This window comes from Dendrobates tinctorius, unplaced genomic scaffold (genome assembly GCF_039654945.1).
Source record: "Dendrobates tinctorius isolate UK_male_01 unplaced genomic scaffold, ASM3965494v1 ptg000313l, whole genome shotgun sequence".
In the NCBI taxonomy this organism is placed as follows: domain Eukaryota; kingdom Metazoa; phylum Chordata; class Amphibia; order Anura; family Dendrobatidae; genus Dendrobates; species Dendrobates tinctorius.
This window is the reverse complement of record NW_027361980.1, coordinates 113,812-140,924: the sequence shown is the minus strand read 5'-3', so window position 1 is coordinate 140,924 and position 27,113 is coordinate 113,812. Positions and strand designations below refer to the sequence as shown.

At 48.3% G+C, this 27,113-nt stretch overlaps 1 protein-coding gene across 3 annotated transcripts in view; it reads right to left on the bottom strand.

Moving 5' to 3' along the window:
• HASPIN (histone H3 associated protein kinase) overlaps window positions 1-25,682 on the bottom strand; it is a 160,486-nt gene extending 134,804 nt beyond the window's left edge. Inside the window, exon 1 of one of the 3 annotated variants that reach the window (XR_012227046.1) lies at window positions 25,454-25,682. The gene's annotated coding sequence lies outside the window, so the exon portion shown is untranslated. The remainder of the gene's footprint in view (window positions 1-25,453) is intronic. The other 2 variants (XM_073561074.1, XM_073561073.1) reach the window with 2 other exon arrangements.
• Window positions 25,683-27,113: the final 1,431 nt, after the last annotated feature.

Sequence of the window (27,113 nt, the reverse complement as noted above, 5' to 3'; positions counted from 1 at the left end):
GAATTTAAGGAAACCAGGATGGATAACACAGAACTTAATCATTTTCTTCCTTTTTAGCACTTGTTTATCAAATGGAAAGAGGGAGGCATATCTAAAGAAGAATATAATGCAGTCTGCAGAACCTTCAACATACAAATCAGATTAGCTAAAGCTGAAAATGAATTGAGGCTTGCAAGAGACATCAAAAGCAATAAAAAAAAAAAAAAGATTTTGGGGATATGTCAAAAGTAAAAGAAAAGTCAAAGATGCTATAGGATTTTTACAGGATGAAAATTACGAAATGGTAAGACAGGATGTTGAGAAGGCCGAACTTTTAAATTCCTAAAGTCTCCAGGTCCAGATGAATTACACCCCAGAGTACTGAAGGACATAGCAGAAGAAATTTTTCTGAAACACTCCATAATCTTTGAAAATTCTTGGAAAACAAGAGAAGTCCCAGAAGACTGGAGAAGAGCAAATGTTGTTCCTATGTTCAAAAAGGGGAAGAAGGTGGACCCAGGCAACTATAGGCCAGTGAGTCTGACTTCTATACCAGGAAAGATCTTTGAACAAATTATTAAACAACATGTATGTCAATACCTGGATAAGAATGAAGTGATTAAACAGAGTCAGCATGGGTTTGTAACTAATAAGTCATGACAGACTAACTTAATTTCCTTCTATGACAGAATCACTGACTGGGTGGATCAGGGAAATGCTGCAGATATAGTATATCTTGACTTCAGCAAAGCATTTAACAAAGTCTCTCATACAATCCTTAATGAAAAAATGACTAAGTATGGAATGGACAAGGCAACTGTTAGGTGGATTCATAACTGGCTTAGTGATCGGACCCAAAGAGTGGTCGTAAATGGCTGCACATCCAGTTGGAAGAATGTCTCAAGTGGGGTACCACAGGGCTCTGTCCTGGGCCCTGTATTGTTCAACATCTTTATCAACGATTTAGAAGAAGGAATTGAGGGTAAACTGATTAAATTTGCTGATGACACAAAGCTAGGAGGGATAGCTAATACTAGAGAAGAGAGAGAGAGAGAGAGAGAGAGAGAGAGAGAGAGAGAGAGGATTCAAAAAGATATAAATAAACTGGAGCAGTGGGCAGCAACTAACAGAATGGTTTTTAACAGGAAAAAATGCAAAGTACAACATCTGGGCAATAAAAATGAAAAAAGCATATACCGAATGGGAGGAATAGGGCTTGTGATAAAACACTCCGGGATCGCCTTTGCTGGGGTCAAAGGTCACGGGCGTTCAGCATGAAACTCAGGCGCTCAGCCGGGGTCCGGGTATAACTGACACTGGGTCAGGTTTATTAACGATGAAAGCAATGCATAAAGAAAAAAAAAAAAAAACAAAACAAATCCTTGCCTGTCCGGCACTAACTAAACAAGGTACAACCTAACTACCAACTGGCGGCTTCTCCCGTCCAGCCAAACCACAGTTGCAGTGGGCACTGCTTCCACTCACGTGTGTCTCTCACACAGACAGGCTCTCTGTGTTCCCAGGCTGAGACACTCACACAACCACCTGGCCTCCTTTTATATCCACCTCCCATTATTCATTAGTAACCAGGTGAGATACTGACCAGACTAGGCCACATAGGAAAGGAATCTGGGCGAGATATACCTGCCCTCATCCACTATTCCCACATGATTCTGACCAGCTAAGCAACAGCACATGTGAAAAAGACTTGGGTATACTAATAGATCACAGACTGCATGAGTCAGTGTGATGCAGCAGCAAAAAAGGCAAATTCAATTCTGGGATGTATTAGCATAAGCATACAGTCTAGACCACGTGAAGTCATTATTTCCCTCTACTCCTCTTTGGTCAGACCTCATCTGGAATATTGTGTCCAGTTTTGGGCACCACATTTAAAAAAAAAAAAAAAAACTTAATAGCTGTCTACAAATATCTCAAGGGCTGTCACATTGTAGAAGGATCATCTTTATTCTCATTTGCACAAGGAAAGACGATAGAAGCAATGGGATGAAACTGAATGGGAGGAGACAGATTAGATATTAGAAAAAAACTTTTTGACAGCTAGAGTGATCAATGAGTGGAACAGGTGGCGAGTTCATCTTCCATGGAAGTCTTCAAACAGAGGCTGGACAGACATCTGTCTGGGATGATTTAGCGAATCCTGCTTTGAGCAGGGGGTTGGACCAGATGGCCCAGGAGGTCCCTTCCAACTCTACGATTCTATGAATGTAAAGCCATCCTTCTATTAATCTCCATCAGCATCTCAGGGTCAAAAGCCATTGTTCTCCCATCAACTAGGCCTATTGTGTAGGTGGGGATTGTAGAGGCAGAGGCGCCATCACCACAGGGGGTCTCTCATGCAATCCAAGGTGATGGGGCTCAACCTAAGAAACACCCACCCACCAATGCACAGTTAGCTTTGGAAGGGGAGTGTTTCCAGTATCCGTTGTTTCAGATGCTGCACATCTCGTATTTTCATAGCATAGACAATTGCCTTCAGATGACCCCAAAGATAAAAGTCTAAGGGGGTCAGATCGGGAGACCTTGGTGGCCATTCAACTGGCCCACAACGAATAATAATCTTTATTTACAGTATATAGCGCCAACATATTCCACAGCGCTTCACAGTTTAACAGTTTCAAAACACAAGACATAAGTAACAACGTTATCAATACAATAATTAAAGCACAATAAGCCACCCCTGCTGGTGAGAGCTTACACTCTACAATGAGGTGAGGGAGATACAGAGTACAGGTGTGTATATACAATGGTGTATTTACAATGATGGTCCAGCCATCTTGAGGGAGTGAGGGATGGATGGAGATAGTGAATGGGCTACACACGCACACTTACACATAGAATGAATGTGATTAGTGAACGTGATAGGCTGCTCTGAACAAATGTGTTTTGAGGGAGTGCCTGAAACTATGCAAATTGTGGATAGTCCTAATTTCTTGGGGTAGAGCATTCCAGAGGATTGGCGCAGCGTGGGAGAAGTCTTGGAGTCGGGAGTGGGAGGTACGTCTTAGTGCAGAGGTTAGTCAAAAGTCGTTTGCAGAGTGCAGCGGTCGGTTAGGCCGATAGAAAGAAATGAGGGAGGAGATGTAGGGGGATGATGCACTGTGGAGAGCTTTATGGGTGAGAATAAGTACTTTGAATTGGATCCTATAATGAATGGGCAGTCAATGTAAGGACCGAAGAGCGGACGCGTCCGAGTACCGATTAGCCAGATAGATGACCCTGGCTGCTGCATAAGGATGGACTGTAGAGGGGATATGGTCGAGAAACGGGAAGGCCAATTAATAGAGCGTTGCAGTAATCCAGGCGAGAGTGGATCAATGCTACAGTAAGGGTTTGTTGTTTCCATGGTGAAAAAAGGGCAGATTCTAGAGATGTTCATTAGGTGTAAGCGGCAAGAGATTGTATATGGGATGTGAAGGAGAGCTTGGTGTCAAACATAACACCCAGACAGCGTGCCTGCTGCCGGGGTGTTATTATGGTGCCACCCACGGAGAGGGAAGTGTCAGATTTAGTGAGGTTAGTAGATGGCGGGAGCAGAAGTTGTTCAGTTTTTGAGAGGTTAAGTTTCAGATAGAGAGCGGACATGACGTTGGAGACTGCGGACAGTCACTGGCGTTCTGTAGTACAGCGGGGGTAAGGTCGGGGAATTACGTATATAAATTTGTATCATCAGCATAAAGATGGTACTGAAAGCCAAATGTGCTGATGGTCTGTCCAATTGGGGCCGTGTAGAGAGAGAAGAAAAGGGGGCCAAGGACTGAGCCCTGAGGTACCCCGACAGCGAGAGGAAGAGGAGATGACGTGGAGCCAGCGAACAAAACACTGAAGGAGCGGTCAGAAAGATAGGAAGAGAACCAGGAAAGCAGTGCCCTTAATGCCTAGTGACTGGAGCCTAGAGATTAGGAGATGGTGGTCAACAGTGTCGAAAGCTGCAGATAGGTCAAGAAGAATGAGCAGAGAATGGTCACCATTACGTTTTGCTGTCAGAAGGTCATTGGTCACTTTGATGAGTGCAGTTTCAGTCGAATGTAGGAGGCGGAAGCCGGACTGTGAAGGGTCTAGAAGGGAGTGACTGGAGAGGTAACGGGTAAGGCTAGAGTAAACTAGGCGCTCCAAAAGTTTAAAGATGAAGGGGAGATTGGAGACTGGTTTGTAGTTGTTTGTGCAGGATGGGTCGAGGGTGGGTTTCTTTAGTAATGAAGTAACGATGGCGTGTTTGAAGGAGGATGGGAAAATGCCTGAGGAGAGGGAGAGATTAATGATTGCAGTTAGGCGAGTTGTGACGACTGGAGAAGATGTGAGGGAATGGGGTCGGTAGTGCATGTGGTCGGATGAGAAGAGTCTGGAGACCTCTTCTGTGATGGGAACAAATGTGTAAAGTGAGCCAGGGGAGATGTAGGAAGGGATGGGAGTCACAGCGCTTGGTGGTTGGGAGCAGATTTCCTGATGGATATTATCTATTTTTTCTGTAAAGTGGGAGGCCAGGTCATCAGCACAAATGTCTGATAGGGGCTTGTGCTTTTGGCCTGAGGAGGGAGTGAAGAGTGTCGAAAAGTTTCTTGGGGTTGTTGGCTAGTGAGATCAGGGTGGTGAAGTAGGTCTGTTTGGCGAGGTGAAGGGCAGAGTTATAGGTTCTTAACATAAATTTGAAGTGGATGAAGTCTTCTGGTGTGCGGATTTTTCTCCATAGGCGTTCAGCACTCCTAGGGCATCGCTGGAGAAGTCGAGTTTGCGATGTGAGCCAGGGCTGTTTCACTCTGTGTTTGGAGGTTCTGTTGGTGAGGGGTGCTACTTGGTCAAGGATGCTTCTGAGAGTGTCGTAGTGATGAACAGCCAGATCAGGACAGCAAAAAGGAGGAGATTGGGGACAGTGATGAGTGTAGGGAGTCTGAGGGTTAATGGCTTGTAGATTTCCGAATGTGTGGTAGGTAGGAGCGAGCTGGGGTGGGCGAGGATTTGTGAGCGTGAAGGAGAGAATGTTGTGGTCAGAGAGGGGAAGCGGTGAGTTATTTAGGTGGGAGACTGAATAGAGACGGACAAAGACCAGATCAAGGGTGTTACCGTCCTTGTGGGTCTAAGAGGTTGAGCGCTGCAAGAGGCCTAGAGAGGTGGTTAGTGATAATAACTGGGATGCAGATGTGGAAGTAGGGCTGTTAATGGGGATGCTGAAGTCTCCCAGGATAAGAGGACATGAAGTGAGGCAGCCAGGAATGCTCGGACCTGACACCCATAATGTGGTGGTGCACCCTGTTGCCGAGCATTCCTACAAGGAATATGACCCCCTTAGACTAGCATTTCTTCTGCGGTGTTGCCATCAGTGAGTCAAGAGAGGGAGAAAAGGGTTGCATTGACAATCCAACACAATGGGCAGCACTTTGAACACATTTTATAGGTGGTCATAAACTTGTAAATAACTCGAACTAATAAAGTTACATTAAGACCAAGCACTCCAATGTTATTCTTGTGAAATTCTCAATAAGTTTGATGTGTCACATGACCCTCTTCCCATTGGAAAAAATAAAGTTGGATCCAAAATGGCCGCCATGGTCACGACCCATCTTGAAAAGTTTTCCCGCCTCCCATATACTATTGTGCCACAAACAGGAAATTGATATCACCAACCATTCCCATTTATTTAGGTGTATCCATAGAAATGGCCCACCCTGTATTGATCCTCGAACCAGTTCATAAAAATAATTGCCAATACACTCCCTGACAGAAGTTCTGTTGCTTATCCATGTTATGTAATAAAAGCTGATAACCTGACGTTAAATTCAGCCATTGGTTGTATAAATTATTCTTTTGAAAGCTGAAACCCTCCGAAATGTGGTTTAGGTTAAGAAAATAAATTGGCATCAATGCAGAAATATTGATCATTTAGTGGACACAGAATGGTCAGATTTTGGTAAGACAAAAGGTTTGTCGCCTGGTCATAAAATGCCCCCAATCCTAGTTTACATCCTCACCTGCGCTCAGTAAATGATCGGTTAATTAGTGGGTGTGTATAAAAAGAAACCCAGCACCCCAGACCTTCACTTGAGCTGCAACTTGAGCTCTGACAACATGCCAAAAATCCACCCTGCGACCAAAGCCTGGATTATCAAGAGGCTGAAGACCAGATCCACTGCAGAGGTGGCTGGCACCTTTAATTTGTCTCAGCGTCAAGAACAAAGAATTAAAAAAGATTCGAAGACACTGGAGATGTGTTTGACAAGCCCAGGTCCGTCAGACACCACAAGACAACTGCTCAGGAGGAACACTTGTTGGTTAGAAAATCCAAAGCAAGCCCCTCTTCCACTGCAGCAGAGCTCCAACAGGCCTGGTCACTTCAAGTCCCTGTGTCAACTAGAACAGTTTGTAGGATTCTGTCTCGAAATGGCCTCCATGGTCGAATCAGTGCCCAGAAGCCAGCACTAAACAAAAGGCAAATAAAAAAAAAGTGTGGTATTTGCAAAGTCCCACAACCTGCTAAACAGATGGACACTGGAAAAAATGTCAGTAGGCGGATTTCTCTGATGAATCTTCAGTAGAATTACACCACAGCCGCTGCAAATACTGCAGGAGACCTACTGGAGCCCGTATGGATCCAAAATACACCCAGAAAACAGTTACATTTGGTGGTGGAAAGATCATGGTCTGGGGTGACATTCAGTATGGGGGGTGTGCAAAACATTTGCAAGGTGGAAGGCAATATCAATAGCCTAAAATATCAAGAAGTATTAGCTACCTCTTATATTCCACATCATAAAAGGGGTCACATTCTGCAGCAGGATGGTGCTCCATCTCATACATCCATCTCTACAACAATGTTCCTCCAGGCAAAAAAGATCAAGGTGCTCCAGGACTGGCCAGCCCAGTCACCAGACAGGAGCATCATTGAGCATGTCTGGGGTAGGATGAAAGAGGAAGCTTGGAAGACAAAACCAAGAATCTAGATGAACTCTGGGAGGCATGTAAGACTGCATTCTGTGCTATTCCTGATGACGTCATTAATAAATTGTATGAATCATTGCTGAATGGCATGGATGCAGTCCTTCAAGCTCATGGAAGTCACACAAAATATTAAATATGACTGTAACAGCACCACAACTTCATTCACCAATGTTATGCACAGGGCTGTGGAGTCGGTAAGCCAAACCTGCGACTCAGACTCCTCAATTTCCCTTCTACCGACTCCCACATATATTGCTTAGGCCTCTTTCACACTTCCGTTTTTTACAGTCACAATCCGCCAGGTTTTGAAAAAAAACGGATCCTCAATTTTTTTTTTGAGGATCCGTTTTTTTCCCATTGACTTGCATTAATGGCGGATTGTGACGGATTCATGTCCGTTGCATCCGTTTTTTTGTGAGGATCCGCCAAAAGTTGCTGTCCGTCACCATCCTCAAAAATTTCAAAACGGAGCTTGTAACGTTTTTTTCTCTGGCGGATCCTGCAAACACTGATTTAACCCGAATTTCTTTCTGGGTGCCGGACAAAACAAAAAAAAAAAAATTTTTCTCTCTCTCTCGCCAGAGACTCCTTTAAATTTCTTCATTTTCAGGATCCGTCTGAAAACGGATCCTGTGCCATCCGTTCACATCAGTTGAGAACGGATCCGCTTGTCCGCCTTTTTGGCGGATTATAACTGATGCAAAAAACTGAAGTGTGAAAGAGGCCTTATACTTAAGTGAAAAATGTATTGTAGTACAATGTGAACATCAGACATTTAACATTTAGATAGAACATAATATATATTTATTGGAATACAACTTTAGAACACAAAAAACTAATAAATTGTACATATGTAATACACTGTATAATATCGATTACATACACACACACACACTATGTAATAAACTATGTAAGTGGCAAAAAACAGTTTTCAACACAATCATACTAAATAACATTTGTGCTGTCTATGAATTTGTTCTAAGAAATAGAATTGCCTCCATCAGATCCTCCTTCATAGATGACCTCACATCTGACCTAATAATGTTAAGGCCAGAGAACAACCTCTCTACAGTAACTTGTGCTGGAGGCAAAGCTGTAACCACATGGGAACATCTCTAAATTTCCGGGTATAAAGGATTTGCCTCCTGCACAGTCAGTTTTGATGAATGGTTGAATTTTTCTATTTCTTTGAGAACAAGTGAAACATTTTGCTGAAATATGGTCAATCTGCTGCTATAGGAGACAGAGTGGAATCTTTTTCCTTGCGGCAACGCTTTGCCTGCTCCATGTCATCCAAATACTTGTCAAAAAGTCAAACTCCTCATCTGATGAGGATGAAGATATGGCAGCAGTAGCGCTGTCAGGACCTGAGTCCTCTTGTGCCTGGCAGTCCTCCTGTAGGCCACTCATCCTAACCGCTACCTCAGTCAGAGCTTCTTTTCCTTTAGTAAGCTGTTGATCATCCAGCAGTATACGATGACTTGGGTCCACATAAACAGCTGCCAGAAGAATTTTATTTTCCAATAGCTGTGTCTCTCTCCGTTTCATTGAAGCAGAAATGCCATCTGCGATTAAACCTCCTCTTTGGGACAGGCAAAATAGCAAGTTCTTCCACTCCCTTATGAAAATGCCAGGAGTTAAATCCTCAGCTTGTAATTTTTTAGTCACGGTAAAAGGGTGATGAAGCAATTCCTTCAATTCAGCCACCTGTGTCCATTGACCTTCATTTAGGGTTACCTGAGGGTTCGCCATATCTATAAGAAACGGTTTTAGTTCAAGCAATCGCTCAATCATTAAATAAGTACTGCCCCGCCGAGTGGCTTGATCGACAATTGCCCTTTTCCAGCACGCCTCTTCAAGATGGAATCAATTTTAGGGGTTCTGGCGGCAATAACCAATTTCCTCACTTTTCCAATCAGATTTCCAGCATGTCCCTCTTGCAGAATGTGTCTTATTGCCAGCTGCAGCGTGTGCACAACACAGCACATGTGATGAATAGGAGAGTGTTTTGAAGCAGCTTCAACAAGATCATCTATTTCTACAGTATATTGTTGCTGTTCTTCTGTTGTAATGTTTGTTCCTCAGTTACATGAACAGCACTGTGGCCTTCCATCTCACACACACTGAATCCTACATTTTCTTCTAGCTGTTCATTACTCTCATTCATCAGTGTAATTGCACTTATGTCTGAAGCCTTGTCCGTTACAATAGCAAGAACCTGTTCTTTTTTGAGTTCATAATCTTACAGAACTTTTTCCACTAAGGCCTGGAGAAACTGGCTGCTGTGAGGAGCTTTACTATCTTTTACTGCCAGCGTCTCAGTAACAATTTCTTTGTTGTCACAAACATCGAACATTGTTGGCAAAATAGTTCACTCTATGACATGTGCAGGCTTCCAGTGTAAGAAACATGAAGCGTCTTTTGAGAGTCTTTTTAAGATCTTCCTTTTACAGAGAGCACATATAATCACCTACAATATGAGCATTAGCGGCCTTCCTGTGACAGAGAGGAGCAGTAGTACTTTCACGTTCTCACTTTCTCCAGCTCGGGGCCCAGGAATCGGATCCTGTGCAGGCAGGCACCCCTCCCCCTCCTCTCTCTGGGGAAGACTGCAGAAGACAGGACAGAGGAGGGGACATTGCCCCCTGCAGTCTGGAGCCGGTGCAGCATACAAGTGAGTTTTGATAGGTGCGTGCCCGTGCTTCTAGGGGGGGGCAGCCGCCCTCCTGCCCCTCGCTGGCTACGGCCATGATTCACACACAGCGTTTTTTGCAGTAAAATGCAGTGACTCTGGGCTTCCCAGCAAAGTCAATGGGTCTCAAGATATGACATTCAGACACATCGTTTTGTGAGGATCCGTTTTTGGGCTGAATGAGCATGTCCGTTTGTGCGGCGTTTTTCTAATCTGCTTTTGAAAACATTATCTATGAGCTCAAAAACCTTTCAGGTGATGCGGTTTTTTAAAAAGCTGATCGACTTTTGCAGCTGAAAAACGTATCCTCAAAAAACGCTGTGTGTGAATGTAGCCTTAGATCAGGAATAGAACAGCCATTTACAGGACATTTCATAACTTTCCCAAACTCCTATGAAAAAATATTCAGCACATTCTGCTGTGACCTACTGCACCCAATTTATTATATACTAGCTGAAGAGCCTGACGCTGCCCGGGCATAGTAACTCTCTGTGGTTAGCTATAGCAAATTATAATTATCCACCATCCCATAGTCCCGTACCCATATACCCATCACACATCCTCCATCCCATAGTCCCGTACCCATATACCCATCACACATCCTCCATCCCATAGTCCCGTACCCATATACCCATCACACATCCTCCATCCCATAGTCCCGTACCCATATACCCATCACACATCCTCCATCCCATAGTCCCGTACCCATATACCCATCATACATATCCTCCATCCCATAGTCCCATGCCCATCATACATATCCTCCATCCCATAGTCCCGTGCCCATATACCCATCATACATATCCTCCATCCCATAGTCCCGTGCCCATATACCCATCACGCATCCTCCATCCCATAGTCCCATGCCCATCATACATATCCTCCATCCCATATACCCATCATACATATCCTCCATCCCATAGTCCCGTACCCATATACCCATCACACATCCTCCATCCCATAGTCCCGTACCCATATACCCATCACACATCCTCCATCCCATAGTCCCGTACCCATATACCCATCACACATCCTCCATCCCATAGTCCCATGCCCATCATACATATCCTCCATCCCATAGTCCCGTGCCCATATACCCATCATACATATCCTCCATCCCATAGTCCCGTGCCCATATACCCATCACGCATCCTCCATCCCATAGTCCCATGCCCATCATACATATCCTCCATCCCATAGTCCCGTACCCATATACCCATCACACATCCTCCATCCCATAGTCCCGTACCCATATACCCATCACACATCCTCCATCCCATAGTCCCATGCCCATATACCCATCACGCATCCTCCATCCCATAGTCCCGTGCCCATATACCCATCACGCATCCTCCATCCCATAGTCCCATGCCCATCATACATATCCTCCATCCCATAGTCCCGTACCCATATACCCATCACACATCCTCCATCCCATAGTCCCGTACCCATATACCCATCACACATCCTCCATCCCATAGTCCCGTACCCATATACCCATCACACATCCTCCATCCCATAGTCCCATGCCCATCATACATATCCTCCATCCCATAGTCCCGTGCCCATATACCCATCATACATATCCTCCATCCCATAGTCCCATGCCCATATACCCATCACGCATCCTCCATCCCATAGTCCCATGCCCATCATACATATCCTCCATCCCATATACCCATCATACATATCCTCCATCCCATAGTCCCATGCCCATATACCCATCATACACATCCTCCATCCCATAGTCCAGTGCCCATATACCCATCATACACATCCTCCATCCCATAGTCCAGTGCCCATATACCCATCATACACATCCTCCATCCCATAGTCCCATGCCCATATACCCATCATACATATCCTCCATCCCATAGTCCCATGCCCATATACCCATCATACACATCCTCCATCCCATAGGCCCGTGCCCATATACCCATCATACATATCCTCCATCCCATAGTCCCGTGCCCATATACCCATCATACACATCCTCCATCCCATAGGCCCGTGCCCATATACCCATCATACACATCCTCCATCCCATAGTCCAGTGCCCATATACCCATCATACACATCCTCCATCCTATAGTCCCATGCCCATATACCCATTACACATCCTCCATCCCATAGTCAATCATTATGACATCATAATGAGCGGCAGGGCTTGCAACCTATGACGACATCAGCGTCGCCATGGCAACCATTGTGACATCATAATGAGGGGTGGGGCTCGATACACACTTTTTCCCCATTATGTAGATAGGGGCAAAATTGTTTGGTGAATTGGAACGCGCAGGGTTAAAATTTCGCCTCACAACATACCCTAGGACACTCTCAGGGTCCAGACGTGTGACTGTGCCAAATTTTGTGGCTGTAGCTGCGACGGTGCGGATGCCTATCCCGGACATACATTCATACACACACTGAGCTTTATATATTAGATTTTGGCAGGCACAGAACTGTATAAGGATTGCGCCTCTGACTGTGGAGCCCATCTAACAACAATACAAGACGGCCAGTGCCAAGTCCCCCCCTCACACCAGGCCCCTTGGTGATGCACTAATTGGGATGACCCGGCCGGCCAATGGTTCTTAAAGGGGAAGGGTCCTACGGCCACATGTACAGAACCTGTCAGGCAGAACCCCAGTGAGCGTAAACGCGATGGCCCCCTGGGGCTAGAGCTCTACCCCAATAAGAAAGCGGCACAGCAACTACGATCAGGTTTTACAGACGGCTTTTTTTATCCCTTTCAAGTTTACAAGAACGCCAACCGTATCCGAGAACTTAAAATCTGCTCGTGAATTCCCTGAAATCCTGAGACAAAAAATAGAAAAGCAGGTGGAATCAGGTAGAATAGCAGGCCCCTTTCAGTCACTGCCCTCCAAAAATAACAGAATATCGCCACTAGGTATTGTCCCAAAAAAGGAGCCCGGTAAATACCGCCTGATCCATCATTTGTCTCATCCAAAGGGAGAATCTGTTAACGACGCCATCTCCCCAGAAGAAGCGTCTGTCACATACGCGTCCTTCGATAAGGCGGTAGAACTAGTCCGGGCAGCCGGGCCCGGCGCCCTGCTGGCTAAATCCGACATAGAATCGGCATTCCGGTTACTACTGGCTCACCCCGAATGTTACCACCTACTGGGATGCAAGGTGGACCAGCTCTATTATTTTGATATGTGCTTACCAATGGGATGTTCCATCTCATGTCACTATTTCGAGTTATTTAGCACCTTTTTGGATTGGGTAGTTCGGTATGAAACAGGCAGCAAATCCCTAATTCACTACCTCGACGATTTTTTGGTCGTCGGCCCCAGTAATTCTAAACTCTGCTCTTACCTACTAGAGAAATTCAAAACTATCTCACGGCAATTCAGGGTACCATTGTCGCCCAAAAAAACAGAAGGGCCATGCAATATTTTGCCCTTTTTAGGCATCGAGATAGCAGAAAACCATCAAATTGGTGGCTTACAGGTAGATAAAATACAAAAAACACAGCAGATGCTTGAAGGCTTCTGCAAAGTTAACAAGGTAACACTCCAGCAAATGCAGGCATTATTGGGTCTACTGACGTTCGCCTGCCGCGTAATGCCGGTCGGCAGGGCTTTCTCGCGCAGGTTGTCATTGGCAACTAAGGGCGCTTCTCAGCCCGGCCATAGAATTAGGCTCACTCGTGCGTTACAAGCAGATTTACTAGTATGGCTGACGTTCCTGCAATCGTACAACGGTCACACATGTGTCATGGCTAAAGAGACTGCAAGCAAGGACTTGGGGCTGGCAATAGGGTGGAGCAAAAAAGAGGCAATCTACAAAAACCAATGGTGTAAAGGCGAATGGCCGGAGATATGGGCCGCATCAAGCTGGGGTCGTGACCCAGCCCTAGGGGAGATATTTGCAATAGTGGCGGCCGTTGAGATATGGGCTAATCTGTTAAAAAATAGCAACATTCGTTTCCAAACAAAAAATATGAAGACAGCAAGGTGTCTAAACCACATGTCATCTTCATCCCTGCCCATACTTGCTCTATTACGTCGCCTAGCGCTGCTATGCCTGCAAAACAATATTTGGTGTAGAGCCACCGTTGTGGCGGAAGTAGACGACAATATGATTAGTGCATTGTTATTTTCCAATTGGCAGGCTTTCAGAATCCAGCATGCCAGCACGCAAACACTGGGGATTCAGGGTCCACTATCCCTGTGGGACGCAGTGGCCAATCACTGCTGCCCCTAATCCGTGCCTCAGGCTACCTGGCAGGTCTATGGTAAGGCTTGGGAGGAGTGGTGCTCATTAATTCAGGGCAGGCCAGTCGATAGATGCGACCGTACACGAGGCTCAGTGACGGCGGAGTTTCTAGAACGGCTGAAGGAAAGCGGGGCGTCGGCGCAACGGAAATTGTCGGGGTTAGCTTTTTTCTTTCAATTAATGGGATGGGCGGATGTAAAAGTATTTTTTCATTAAGCAAGCCATTAAAGGATGGAAAAGGCTTCAACCGAGCAAAGAATGCCGCCGCCCCATATCACTGAGACTATTGCATGACATTATTTCCGTATCCCCATCAGTCTGCACATCACAATACGAGGCGGTCCTCATATCTGCAGCCTTTGCACTCGCCTTTTTCAGAGCGCTGCGCATCAGCGAATTACTACCACGGTCAAAAAACGCGTTGGAAGGTGGCCTAATTAATGAGGACAAATTCTATGCAGCGACGTTATGCACATTCGGGTTAGGAAATTCAAGTGCGATCCCACTGGGAGGGGCTCATGGGTTCTGGTTAACGCATCAAACGGCCCCGTTTGCCCGCTAAAGAGCGTCGAAAAATACACCGTAATAAAGCACGCATGTAGATTTTTCGTCACTGATACAGACGGGTCCCCTCTGACAAAGTACCAATTCCAGGCAATTTTTAAGCTGTGCTTGGAGAAAACTGGTGCAAATCCAAAAGAGTACGGGACACATTCATTCCGTAACGGGGCAGACACAGAAGCAGCTAGGGCAGGAGTGTCAGAGGCCGAGGTGCAGAGAATGGGGCGTTGGAAATCTGCATGCTTCGCCAGATACATAAGACCTGATTTGCTGAATTAACATATGTTGTCTCTTGCAGGAGTTGAAGTTTGGGTTGTAAGACATTCCTATGCCTATTGGGCGGAAAAAAGGGCCAAACTGCGAATGGGAGGAAGGAACCTTTACCTCCCGGGCCTAGAGGTTAAATGGAGGGGTATCAAAGGCCTCCAATGGAAACAGGGGTTCAAAAGAGATGGTTGACATTTCAAAGAGGGCAAAGCGCCCAGTGATAATGGTGGTACACGCGGGTGGCAATGATCTTGGCAAGCAAAAGGTGGCGGATCTGTATAAGTGGATGACAACGGATATAGACCGGCTCCCCTGTTTATTCACAAATATGATACTGGTGTGGTCAGAGATGATACCACGGGCTGTCTGGCGAGGCGCAAGAGATAAAAAAAAGCCATAGAGCGCACGAGGAAATTCAACGCCAGGATGGGAAAATTTGTGAGAGGAAAAGGCGGTATCGTAATTCGTCACTACCAGCTGCAAGGGGATAACACAAGACTATTAAGACCGGACGGAGTTCACCTGACGGACATTGGCCTCGATATTTTTCTGACTGGTTTACAGGAGGGGGTTGAACAGGCCCTAACGCTGATGGGTGGGGGTCGGAGTCCCGTGTAGGTTATACACAGGATCCTCCGTTGTGGTAGAAGCGGAGGAGGGCAAATTTTCATAACCGCTCGTTGGGCCAACTTGCCTGTCGAATGCGGACAGGATCTCGGCGCGAGCCACCCGTGTTCAACCCACCTAAGATTGTCTGTGTTTCTTTACGGGATTGGAGGGAAGGCACTGGTTATGACACACAGGTCTCCACAGTCTGGCAGGCGCAGAACTGTACAGTCATGGCCAAAAGTTTTGAGAATGACACAAATATTAATTTTTACAAAGTCTATTGCTTCATTTTTCCTAATGGCAATTTGCATATACTCCAGAATGTTATAAAGAGTGATCAGCTTAACAGCAATTACTTGCAAAGTCAATATGGGCTAATCTGTTAAAAAATAGCAACATTCGTTTCCAAACAAAAAATACGAAGACAGCAAGGTGTCTAAACCACATGTCATCTTCATCCCTGCCCATACTTGCTCTATTACGTCGCCTAGCGCTGCTATGCCTGCAAAACAATATTTGGTGTAGAGCCACCGTTGTGGCGGAAGTAGACGACAATATGATTAGTGCATTGTTATTTTCCAATTGGCAGGCTTTCAGAATCCAGCATGCCAACACGCAAACACTGGGGATTCAGGGTCCACTATCCCTGTGGGACACAGTGGCCAATCACTGCTGCCCCTAATCCGTGCCTCAGGCTACCTGGCAGGTCTATGGTAAGGCTTGGGAGGAGTGGTGCTCATTAATTCAGGGCAGGCCAGTCGATAGATGCGACCGTACACGAGGCTCAGTGACGGCGGAGTTTCTAGAACGGCTGAAGGAAAGCGGGGCGTCGGCGCAACGGAAATTGTCGGGGTTAGCTTTTTTCTTTCAATTAATGGGATGGGCGGATGTAAAAGTATTTTTTCATTAAGCAAGCCATTAAAGGATGGAAAAGGCTTCAACCGAGCCAAGAATGCCGCCGCCCCATATCACTGAGACTATTGCATGACATTATTTCCGTATCCCCATCAGTCTGCACATCGCAATACGAGGCGGTCCTCATATCTGCAGCCTTTGCACTCGCCTTTTTCAGAGCGCTGCGCATCAGCAAATTACTACCACGGTCAAAAAACGCGTTGGAAGGTGGCCTAATTAATGAGGACAAATTCTATGCAGCGACGTTATGCACATTCGGGTTAGGAAATCCAAGTGCGATCCCACTGGGAGGGGCTCATGGGTTCTGGTTAACGCATCAAACGGCCCCGTTTGCCCGCTAAAGAGCGTCGAAAGATTTTGTTTCCAAAATTGTGCGGATGTAAAGTAGACGTGTGGGAAATGTTATTAAAGAAATCTGTGTGACACATCTCTGATTTAAGGGCATGAAAATTTCCGTTTTTTTCCATAAATAAACACAAGTTATATGAATGAAATGTTCCCACTAACATGAAGGACAATATGTCACGAGAAAACAATGTCAGGATCACCGGGATCCGTGGAAGCTCCGGAGTTATAACCTCATAAAGGGACAGTGGTCAGAATTGTAAAAATTGGCCCGGTCATTAAGCTGCAAATTGCTCTGTCACTAAGGGGTTAAGCCCCGCACCTGGGTCAGAACGCCAGAAGCTTTCTGCTCATGTGGGACTGGCGATCCTTCCCGTCCTGATCTCCAATCATGTTTTTAAGAGGAATCACACACTGTACCGGGGGTACATGGTACACACAGGCGGTGTATACACACTGTACCGGGGGTACATGGTACACACAGGCGGTGCATACACACTGTACCGGGGGTACATGGTACACACAGGCGGTGCATACACACTGTACCGGGGGTACATGGTACACACAGGCGGTGTATACACACACTGTACCGGGGGTACATGGTACACACAGGCGGTGTATACACACACTGTACCGGGGGTACATGGTACACACAGGCGGTGTATACACACACTGTACCGGGGGTACATGGTACACACAGGCGGTGTATACACACACTGTACCGGGGGTACATGGTACACACAGGCGGTGTATACACACACTGTACCGGGGGTACATGGTACACACAGGCGGTGTATACACACACTGTACCGGGGGTACATGGTACACACAGGCGGTGTATACACACACTGTACCGGGGTATATGGTACACAGGCGGTGTATACACACACACACACACTGTACCGGGGTATATGGTACACAGGCGGTGTATACACACTGTACCAGGGTATATGGTACACAGGCGGTGTATACACACACTGTACCGGGGTATATGGTACACACAGGCGGTGTATACACACTGTACCGGGGTATATGGTACACACAGGCGGTGTATACACACACACACACACACACACTGTACCGGGGGTACATGGTACACACAGGCGGTGTATACACACTGTACCGGGGTATATGGTACACACAGGCGGTGTATACACACACTGTACCGGGGTATATGGTACACAGGCGGTGTATACACACACACACTGTACCGGGGTATATGGTACACAGGCGTGTATACACACTGTACCAGGGTATATGGTACACAGGCGGTGTATACACACACACACTGTACCGGGGTATATGGTACACAGGCGTGTATACACACTGTACCAGGGTATATGGTACACAGGCGGTGTATACACACTGTACCGGGGTATATTTTACACACAGGCGGTGTTTACACACACACACACACACTGTACCAGGGTATATGGTACACACAGGCGGTGTATACACACACACTGTACCGGGGTATATGGTACACACAGGCGGTGTATACACACACACTGTACCGGGGTATATGGTACACACAGGCGGTGTATACACACACTGTACCGGGGTATATGGTACACACAGGCGGTGTATACACACACTGTACCGGGGTATATGGTACACACAGGCGGTGTATACACACACTGTACCGGGGTATATGGTACACACAGGCGGTGTATACACACACTGTACCGGGGTATATGGTACACACAGGCGGTATACACACACACTGTACCGGGGTATATGGTACACAGGCGGTGTATACACACACACTGTACCGGGGTATATGGTACACAGGCGTGTATACACACACTGTACCGGGGTATATGGTACACACAGGCGGTGTATACACACACTGTACCGGGGTATATGGTACACAGGCGGTGTATACACACACACTGTACCGGGGTATATGGTACACACAGGCGGTGTGTATACACACACTGTACCGGGGTATATGGTACACACAGGCGGTGTGTATACACACACTGTACCGGGGTATATGGTACACACAGGCGGTGTGTATACACACACTGTACCGGGGTATATGGTACACACAGGCGGTGTGTATACACACACTGTACCGGGGTATATGGTACACACAGGCGGTGTGTATACACACACTGTACCGGGGTATATGGTACACACAGGCGGTGTGTATACACACACTGTACCGGGGTATATGGTACACACAGGCGGTGTATACACACACACACACACACACTGTACCGGGGTATATGGTACACACAGGCGGTGTATACACACACACACTGTACCGGGGTATATGGTACACACAGGCGGTGTATACACACACACACTGTACCGGGGTATATGGTACACACAGGCGGTGTGTATACACACACTGTACCGGGGTATATGGTACACACAGGCGGTGTATACACACACTGTACCGGGGTATATGGTACACACAGGCGGTGTATACACACACTGTACCGGGGTATATGGTACACACAGGCGGTGTGTATACACACACACACACACACTGTACCGGGGTATATGGTACACACAGGCGGTGTGTATACACACACTGTACCGGGGTATATGGTACACACAGGCGGTGTGTATACACACACTGTACCGGGGTATATGGTACACACAGGCGGTGTGTATACACACACTGTACCGGGGTATATGGTACACACAGGCGGTGTGTATACACACACTGTACCGGGGTATATGGTACACACAGGCGGTGTGTATACACACACTGTACCGGGGTATATGGTACACACAGGCGGTGTGTATACACACACTGTACCGGGGTATATGGTACACACAGGCGGTGTACACACACACTGTACCGGGGTATATGGTACACACAGGCGGTGTACACACACACTGTACCGGGGTATATGGTACACACAGGCGGTGTATACACACACACTGTACCGGGGTATATGGTACACACAGGCGGTGTATACACACACTGTACCGGGTATATGGTACACACAGGCGGTGTATACACACACTGTACCGGGGTATTTGGTACACACAGGCGGTGTATACACACACTGTACCGGGGTATTTGGTACACACAGGCGGTGTATACACACACTGTACCGGGGTATTTGGTACACACAGGCGGTGTATACACACACTGTACCGGGGTATTTGGTACACAGGCGTGTATACACACACTGTACCGGGGTATATGGTACACAGGCGTGTATACACACACTGTACCGGGGTATATGGTACACAGGCGTGTATACACACACTGTACCAGGGTATATGGTACACACAGGCGGTGTACACACACACTGTACCGGGGTATATGGTACACACAGGCGGTGTATACACACACTGTACCGGGTATATGGTACACACAGGCGGTGTATACACACACTGTACCGGGGTATTTGGTACACACAGGCGGTGTATACACACACTGTACCGGGGTATTTGGTACACACAGGCGGTGTATACACACACTGTACCGGGGTATATGGTACACAGGCGTGTATACACACACTGTACCGGGGTATATGGTACACAGGCGTGTATACACACACTGTACCGGGGTATATGGTACACAGGCGTGTATACACACACTGTACCGGGGTATATGGTACACAGGCGTGTATACACACACTGTACCAGGGTATATGGTACACACAGGCGGTGTATACACACTGTACCGGGGTATATGGTACACACAGGCGGTGTATACACACACTGTACCGGGGTATATGGTACACACAGGCGGTGTATACACTGTACCGGGGTATATGGTACACACACACTGTACCGGGGTATATGGTACACAGGCGGTGTATACACTGTACCGGGGTATATGGTACACACAGGCAGTGTATACACACACACTGTACCGGGGTATATGGTACACACAGGCGGTGTATACACACACACACTGTACCGGGGTATATGGTACACACAGGCGGTGTATACACACACACACACACTATACCGGGGTATATGGTTGTGAAGATCTGAGACTGTGGATTGTACGTCACCACCACGAGAAATCTGATATTTTATAGTAAACTATTTTTACAATAAAAAGCGTCTTTTAGCGTGTGACAGCCGCCAAACATAAAAACCGCCATAAATAGTAAGTCAAACCCCCCGATATCACCCCCTTAGTTAGGGAAAAATAATAAAATAAAATGTATTTATTTCCATTTTTCCATTAGGGTTAGGGGTGTGTTGGGGTTCGGGTTGGAGTTAGAATTGGGGGTTTCCACTGTTTGGGCACATCAGGGGCTCTCCAAATGCAACATGGCGCCTGATCTCAATTCCAGCCAATTCTGCGTTGAAAAGGTCAAACGGCGCTCCTTCCCTTCCAAGCTCTGCCATGCGCCCAAACAGTGTTTTACCCCCACATATCCCCATATACAGGCAGTGTACACACGCTATACAGGGGTATACAGTATATACAGGCAGTGTACACACTATACAGGGGTATACAGTATATACAGGCAGTGTACACACTATACAGAGGTATACAGTATATACAGGCGGTGTACACACTATACAAGGGTATATACAGGCAGTGTACACACGCTATATAGGGGTATACAGTATATACAGGCGGTGTACACGCTATACAGGGGTATACAGTATATACAGGCGGTGTACACACACTATACAGGGGTATACAGTATATACAGGCGGTGTACACGCTATACAGGGGTATATACAGGCAGTGTACACACGCTATACAGGCAGCGTGCACACTATACAGGCAGTGTACACACTATACAGGGGTATACAGTATATACAGGCGGTGTAGACACGCTATACAGTATATACAGGCAGTGTACACGCTATACAGGGGTATACAGTATATACAGGCAGTGTACACGCTATACAGTATATACAGGCGGCGTACACACTATACAGGGGTATACAGTATATACAGACGGTGTACACGCTATACAGTATATACAGGGGTATACTGTATATACGGCCGGAGTACATGCTTTACACCCCGCTGGGCCCCGCACACGCTATACAGTATATACAGGCGGGGTACACACATGCTGTACAGGGGTATACAGTATATACAGGAGGAGTACACGGTGTACAGGGGTATACAGTATGTACAGGCGGAGTACACGCTGTAGACCCCGCACACGCTGTACAGGGGTATACAGTATATACAGGCGGAGTACACGCTGTACATCCCACACACGCTGTACACCCAGCTCGGCCCCGCACACACGCTGTACACCCAGCTCGGCCCCGCACACACGCTGTACACCCAGCTCGGCCCCGCACACACGCTGTACACCCAGCTCGGCCCCGCACACACGCTGTACACCCAGCTCGGCCCCGCACACACGCTGTACACCCAGCTCGGCCCCGCACACACGCTGTACACCCAGCTCGGCCCCGCACACACGCTGTACACCCAGCTCGGCCCCGCACACACGCTGTACACCCAGCTCGGCCCCGCACACACGCTGTACAGGGGTATACAGTATGTACAGGCGGGGTATACAGTATATACAGGCAGAGCATACACTGTACACCCCGCTCGGCCCCGTACATACAGTGTAGACCCCGTATACCCCGCTCGGCCCCGTACATACACTAGACCCCGTACACACCGCAGACCCTGCACACACGCTGTACACCCCGTTCGGCCCGTACACACGCTGTACACCACGCTCGGCCCTGTACAGACACACTGTAGACCACGTACACACGCTGTAAACCCTGCTCGGCCCCGAACACACTGTAGACCCCATACACACGCTATACATGGGTATACAGTATGTACAGGCGGAGTATACATTGTACACCCCGCTCGGCCCCGTACACACACTGTAGACCCCGCTTGGCCCCGTACACACACACACACACACACTGTAGACCCCGTACACACACGCTGTACAGCCCGCTCAGCCCCGTACACACACTGTAGACCCCGTACACACACTGTAGACCCCGTACACACACTGTAGACCCCGCTCGGCCCCGTACACACACTGTAGTGTTATGATTGAGTCACCGAGGAGGAAAAAACAAAATAAGCTCAGGCCAGAAAATCAGAGAGGTTGGAAACTAGCGAATTGCAGACCCCTAATCCTATCACACAACTAGCAGTAGCCGTGGAGTGTTCCTACGGTGCCCTAGACCCCTCGTCACAGCCGGAGATCTACATAAGCCTAAAGAGAGAAAAGGGAAAAACTGACTGCCCCAGAGAAGACCCCAAAGCAATAGGCAGCCCCCAACATATAATGACGGTGAAGCAAGATGAAAACACTAAAGGCCCTTTTACATTTAGCGATGCACCAGCGATCCAACCCGGTCAGGATCGCTGGTGCATCGCTAAATGATCGCTAGTGAGCTTTCATACAGAAAGATCTCACAGCGATGCAGCAGCGACGCAGCGCACGATACTCACCTTTCACACACAGCGATCCTGCGTCCTCCCGCCCGCCTCCACGCGTCGCTGGACGTCACAGCAGGAAGTCTCAGCAGGAAGCGCCCGACGAGAAATGGAGCCGGACATTCTCGCGCGATCAGCGATAACCAGCGGGGGAGCCGGTCGCTGGTAAGTATCACACATAGCGATATCACTAGCAATATCGCTATAACGTCACAAAACCAGTGACGTTTTAGCGATATTGCTAGCGATATTGCTTAGTGTAAAACCCCCTTAACACAGACAGAAAGATAGGATGAGCAAACGATGGGGCCCAAGCTAACTAAAAAGGACAGAAAAGCTGCTGAAAAGTTGTTAATGGCTAATAAATTGCTCAGTAGCACAGATGAACCATCAGAGCACGCTAGGGTTGTAAATCCAAAAGTTAAGAAAGAAAAATTAAAAGAGGTAGGAAGTAACCGACTCTAACGACCTTCTGACAAAAGATGAAGAACAAAAGCAATATGTCCTGCAAGTTGTAAGCAAATGCCGAGCATTATATTCTGACGTTTCAAAAACTACTGTAACAAAAGCTCTAGAATAGATTAGATAACTATGTAAAATTATCAGCTCATGTAGGTTAGCGTGCTCTGATGGTTCATCTGTGCTACTGAGCAATTTATTAGCCATTAACAACTCTTCATTGTCTGTAATGGTGGGATCAAAAAGCGATAATCCCACCAACTCTGCATTCAAATACCACAAATGGTTCGAAAATGTGGTCAGGGCTATTTCTGCAATGTTGTTGTCACATTCTTTATAGTCTAACAGACTATGCAAAATACCTAAATCTTAAAATACCTCAATTTGGATTTTTTCAAACTTTGAGCGACGAGCGGCACGGGTTAACGTCGTTTGATCGAGCTCAAATTTTGGCTCTCTCAATATCTGGAAAGGGGAATCGTTTTGTGGGGTCCAGACGGACAAGATTCTGACATTTTTTCCCCCCCATATGAGATCCGGTCACCCTGCTGTAGACCCAGCACGGCCCCGTGCGCACACCCTGTACACACCCAGCACGGCCCCGTGCGCACACCCTGTACACACCCAGCACGGCCCCGTGCGCACACACTGTACACACCCAGCACGGCCCCGTGCGCACACACTGTACACACCCAGCACGGCCCCGTGCGCACACACTGTACACACCCAGCACGGCCCCGTGCGCACACACTGTACACACCCTGTACACCCCGCACGGCCCCGTGCACACACTGTACACACCCTGTACACCACGCACGGCCCCGTGCACACACTGTACACACCCTGTACACCCAGCACGGCCCCGTGCACACACTGTACACACCCTGTACACCCAGCACGGCCCCGTGCACACACTGTACACACCCTGTACACCCAGCACGGCCCCGTGCACACACTGTACACACCCTGTACACCCAACACGGCCCCGTGCACACACTGTACACACCCTGTACACCCAGCACGGCCCCGTGCACACACTGTACACACCCTGTACACCCAGCACGGCCCCGTGCACACACTGTACACACCCTGTACACCCAGCACGGCCCCGTGCACACACTGTACACACCCTGTACACCCAGCACGGCCCCGTGCACACACTGTACACACCCTGTACACACAGCACGGCCCCGTGCACACACTGTACACCCAGCACGGCCCCGTGCACACACTGTACACACCCTGTACACCCAGCACGGCCCCGTGCACACACTGTACACACCCTGTACACCCAGCACGGCCCCGTGCACACACTGTACACACCCTGTACACCCAGCTCGGCCCCGTACACACACTGTACACACCCTGTACACCCAGCTCGGCCCAGTGCACACACTGTACACACCCTGTACACCCAGCTCGGCCCCGTACACACACTGTACACACCCTGTACACCCAGCACGGCCCCATGCACACACTGTACACACCCTGTACACCCAGCTCGGCCCCGTGCACACACTGTACACACCCTGTACACCCAGCACGGCCCCGTGCACACACTGTACACACCCTGTACACCCAGCTCGGCCCCGTGCACACACTGTACACACCCTGTACACCCAGCTCGGCCCCGTGCACACACTGTACACACCCTGTACACCCAGCTCGGCCCAGTACACACACTGTACACACCCTGTACACCCAGCACGGCCCCGTGCACACACTGTACACACCCTGTACACCCCGCACGGCCCCGTGCACACACTGTACACACCCTGTACACCCAGCTCGGCCCAGTACACACACTGTACACACCCTGTACACCCAGCACGGCCCCGTGCACACACTGTACACACCCTGTACACCCCGCACGGCCCCGTGCACACACTGTACACACCCTGTACACCCAGCTCGGCCCCGTGCACACACTGTACACACCCTGTACACCCAGCTCGGCCCCGTGCACACACTGTACACACCCTGTACACCCAGCTCGGCCCCGTGCACACACTGTACACACCCTGTACACCCAGCTCGGCCCCGTACACACTCACCAGTACTTGAAGCGGTGAACTTTCAAACTTCACTTCCGGTTTTCCGCAACGTTCAAACTTGCTGCCTAGATCACGTGACGCGCAGCGCACCGCCATACTTGTTTCTGGCAGATGGGATCCCGGCGGAGGAGGCACAGCCCTCTACGTACAAGATGCCGCGTCGACTCTGTCTCTGAGGAGATCCGCCGCCATCTTATGGGCTACACGTTGAATACCGATAGGTGTGGCCGCTGAACATGACGTAATGAGGTGGAGCCTCGCCGCCAACGTCACAGTAGAGTGAAGTGGTGGCCAGCCAATCATGCGCTGGAATCTAATGGACGATTGGCCAATGGCTTTCAGAGGGCGGAACGCGGAGATAGTGGACCCGCCGCAGCAACAGGAGGAGGAGGCAGGAACTGATACCACCTAGTGGTCAGAGCGTGAACAACACCGGAATGTAACCGCCACAGACTGTTATACGAAGGGTCCCACACAATGTCTGTCCTCTGTGGTGATAGAAGGAGCTGGTCCTGTTATATGGATGGTCCCACACAATGTCTGTCCTCTGTGGTGATAGAAGGAGCTGGTCCTGTTATATGGAGGGCCCCACACAATGTCTGTCCTCTGTGGTGATAGAAGGAGCGGGTCCTGTTATATGGAGGGTCCCACACAATGTCTGTCCTCTGTGGTGATAGAAGGAGCTGGTCCTGTTATATGGAGGGCCCCACACAATGTCTGTCCTCTGTGGTGATAGAAGGAGCGGGTCCTGTTATATGGAGGGTCCCACACAATGTCTGTCCTCTGTGGTGATAGAAGGAGCTGGTCCTGTTATATGGAGGGTCCCACACAATGTCTGTCCTCTGTGGTGATAGAAGGAGCTGGTCCTGTTATATGGAGGGCCCCACACAATGTCTGTCCTCTGTGGTGATAGAAGGAGCGGGTCCTGTTATACGGAGGGTCCCACACAATGTCTGTCCTCTGTGGTGATAGAAGGAGCTGGTCCTGTTATATGGAGGGTCCCACACAATGTCTGTCCTCTGTGGTGATAGAAGGAGCGGGTCCTGTTATACGGAGGGTCCCACACAATGTCTGTCCTCTGTGGTGATAGAAGGAGCTGGTCCTGTTATATGGAGGGCCCCACACAATGTCTGTCCTCTGTGGTGATAGAAGGAGCGGGTCCTGTTATACGGAGGGTCCCACACAATGTCTGTCCTCTGTGGTGATAGAAGGAGCTGGTCCTGTTATATGGATGGTCCCACACAATGTCTGTCCTCTGTGGTGATAGAAGGAGCTGGTCCTGTTATATGGAGGGCCCCACACAATGTCTGTCCTCTGTGGTGATAGAAGGAGCTGGTCCTGTTATATGGATGGTCCCACACAATGTCTGTCCTCTGTGGTGATAGAAGGAGCTGGTCCTGTTATATGGAGGGTCCCACACAATGTCTGTCCTCTGTGGTGATAGAAGGAGCGGGTCCTGTTATACGGAGGGTCCCACACAATGTCTGTCCTCTGTGGTGATAGAAGGAGCTGGTCCTGTTATACGGAGGGTCCCACACAATGTCTGTCCTCTGTGGTGATAGAAGGAGCTGGTCCTGTTATATGGAGGGTCCCACACAATGTCTGTCCTCTGTGGTGATAGAAGGAGCGGGTCCTGTTATTTGGAGGGTCCCACACAATG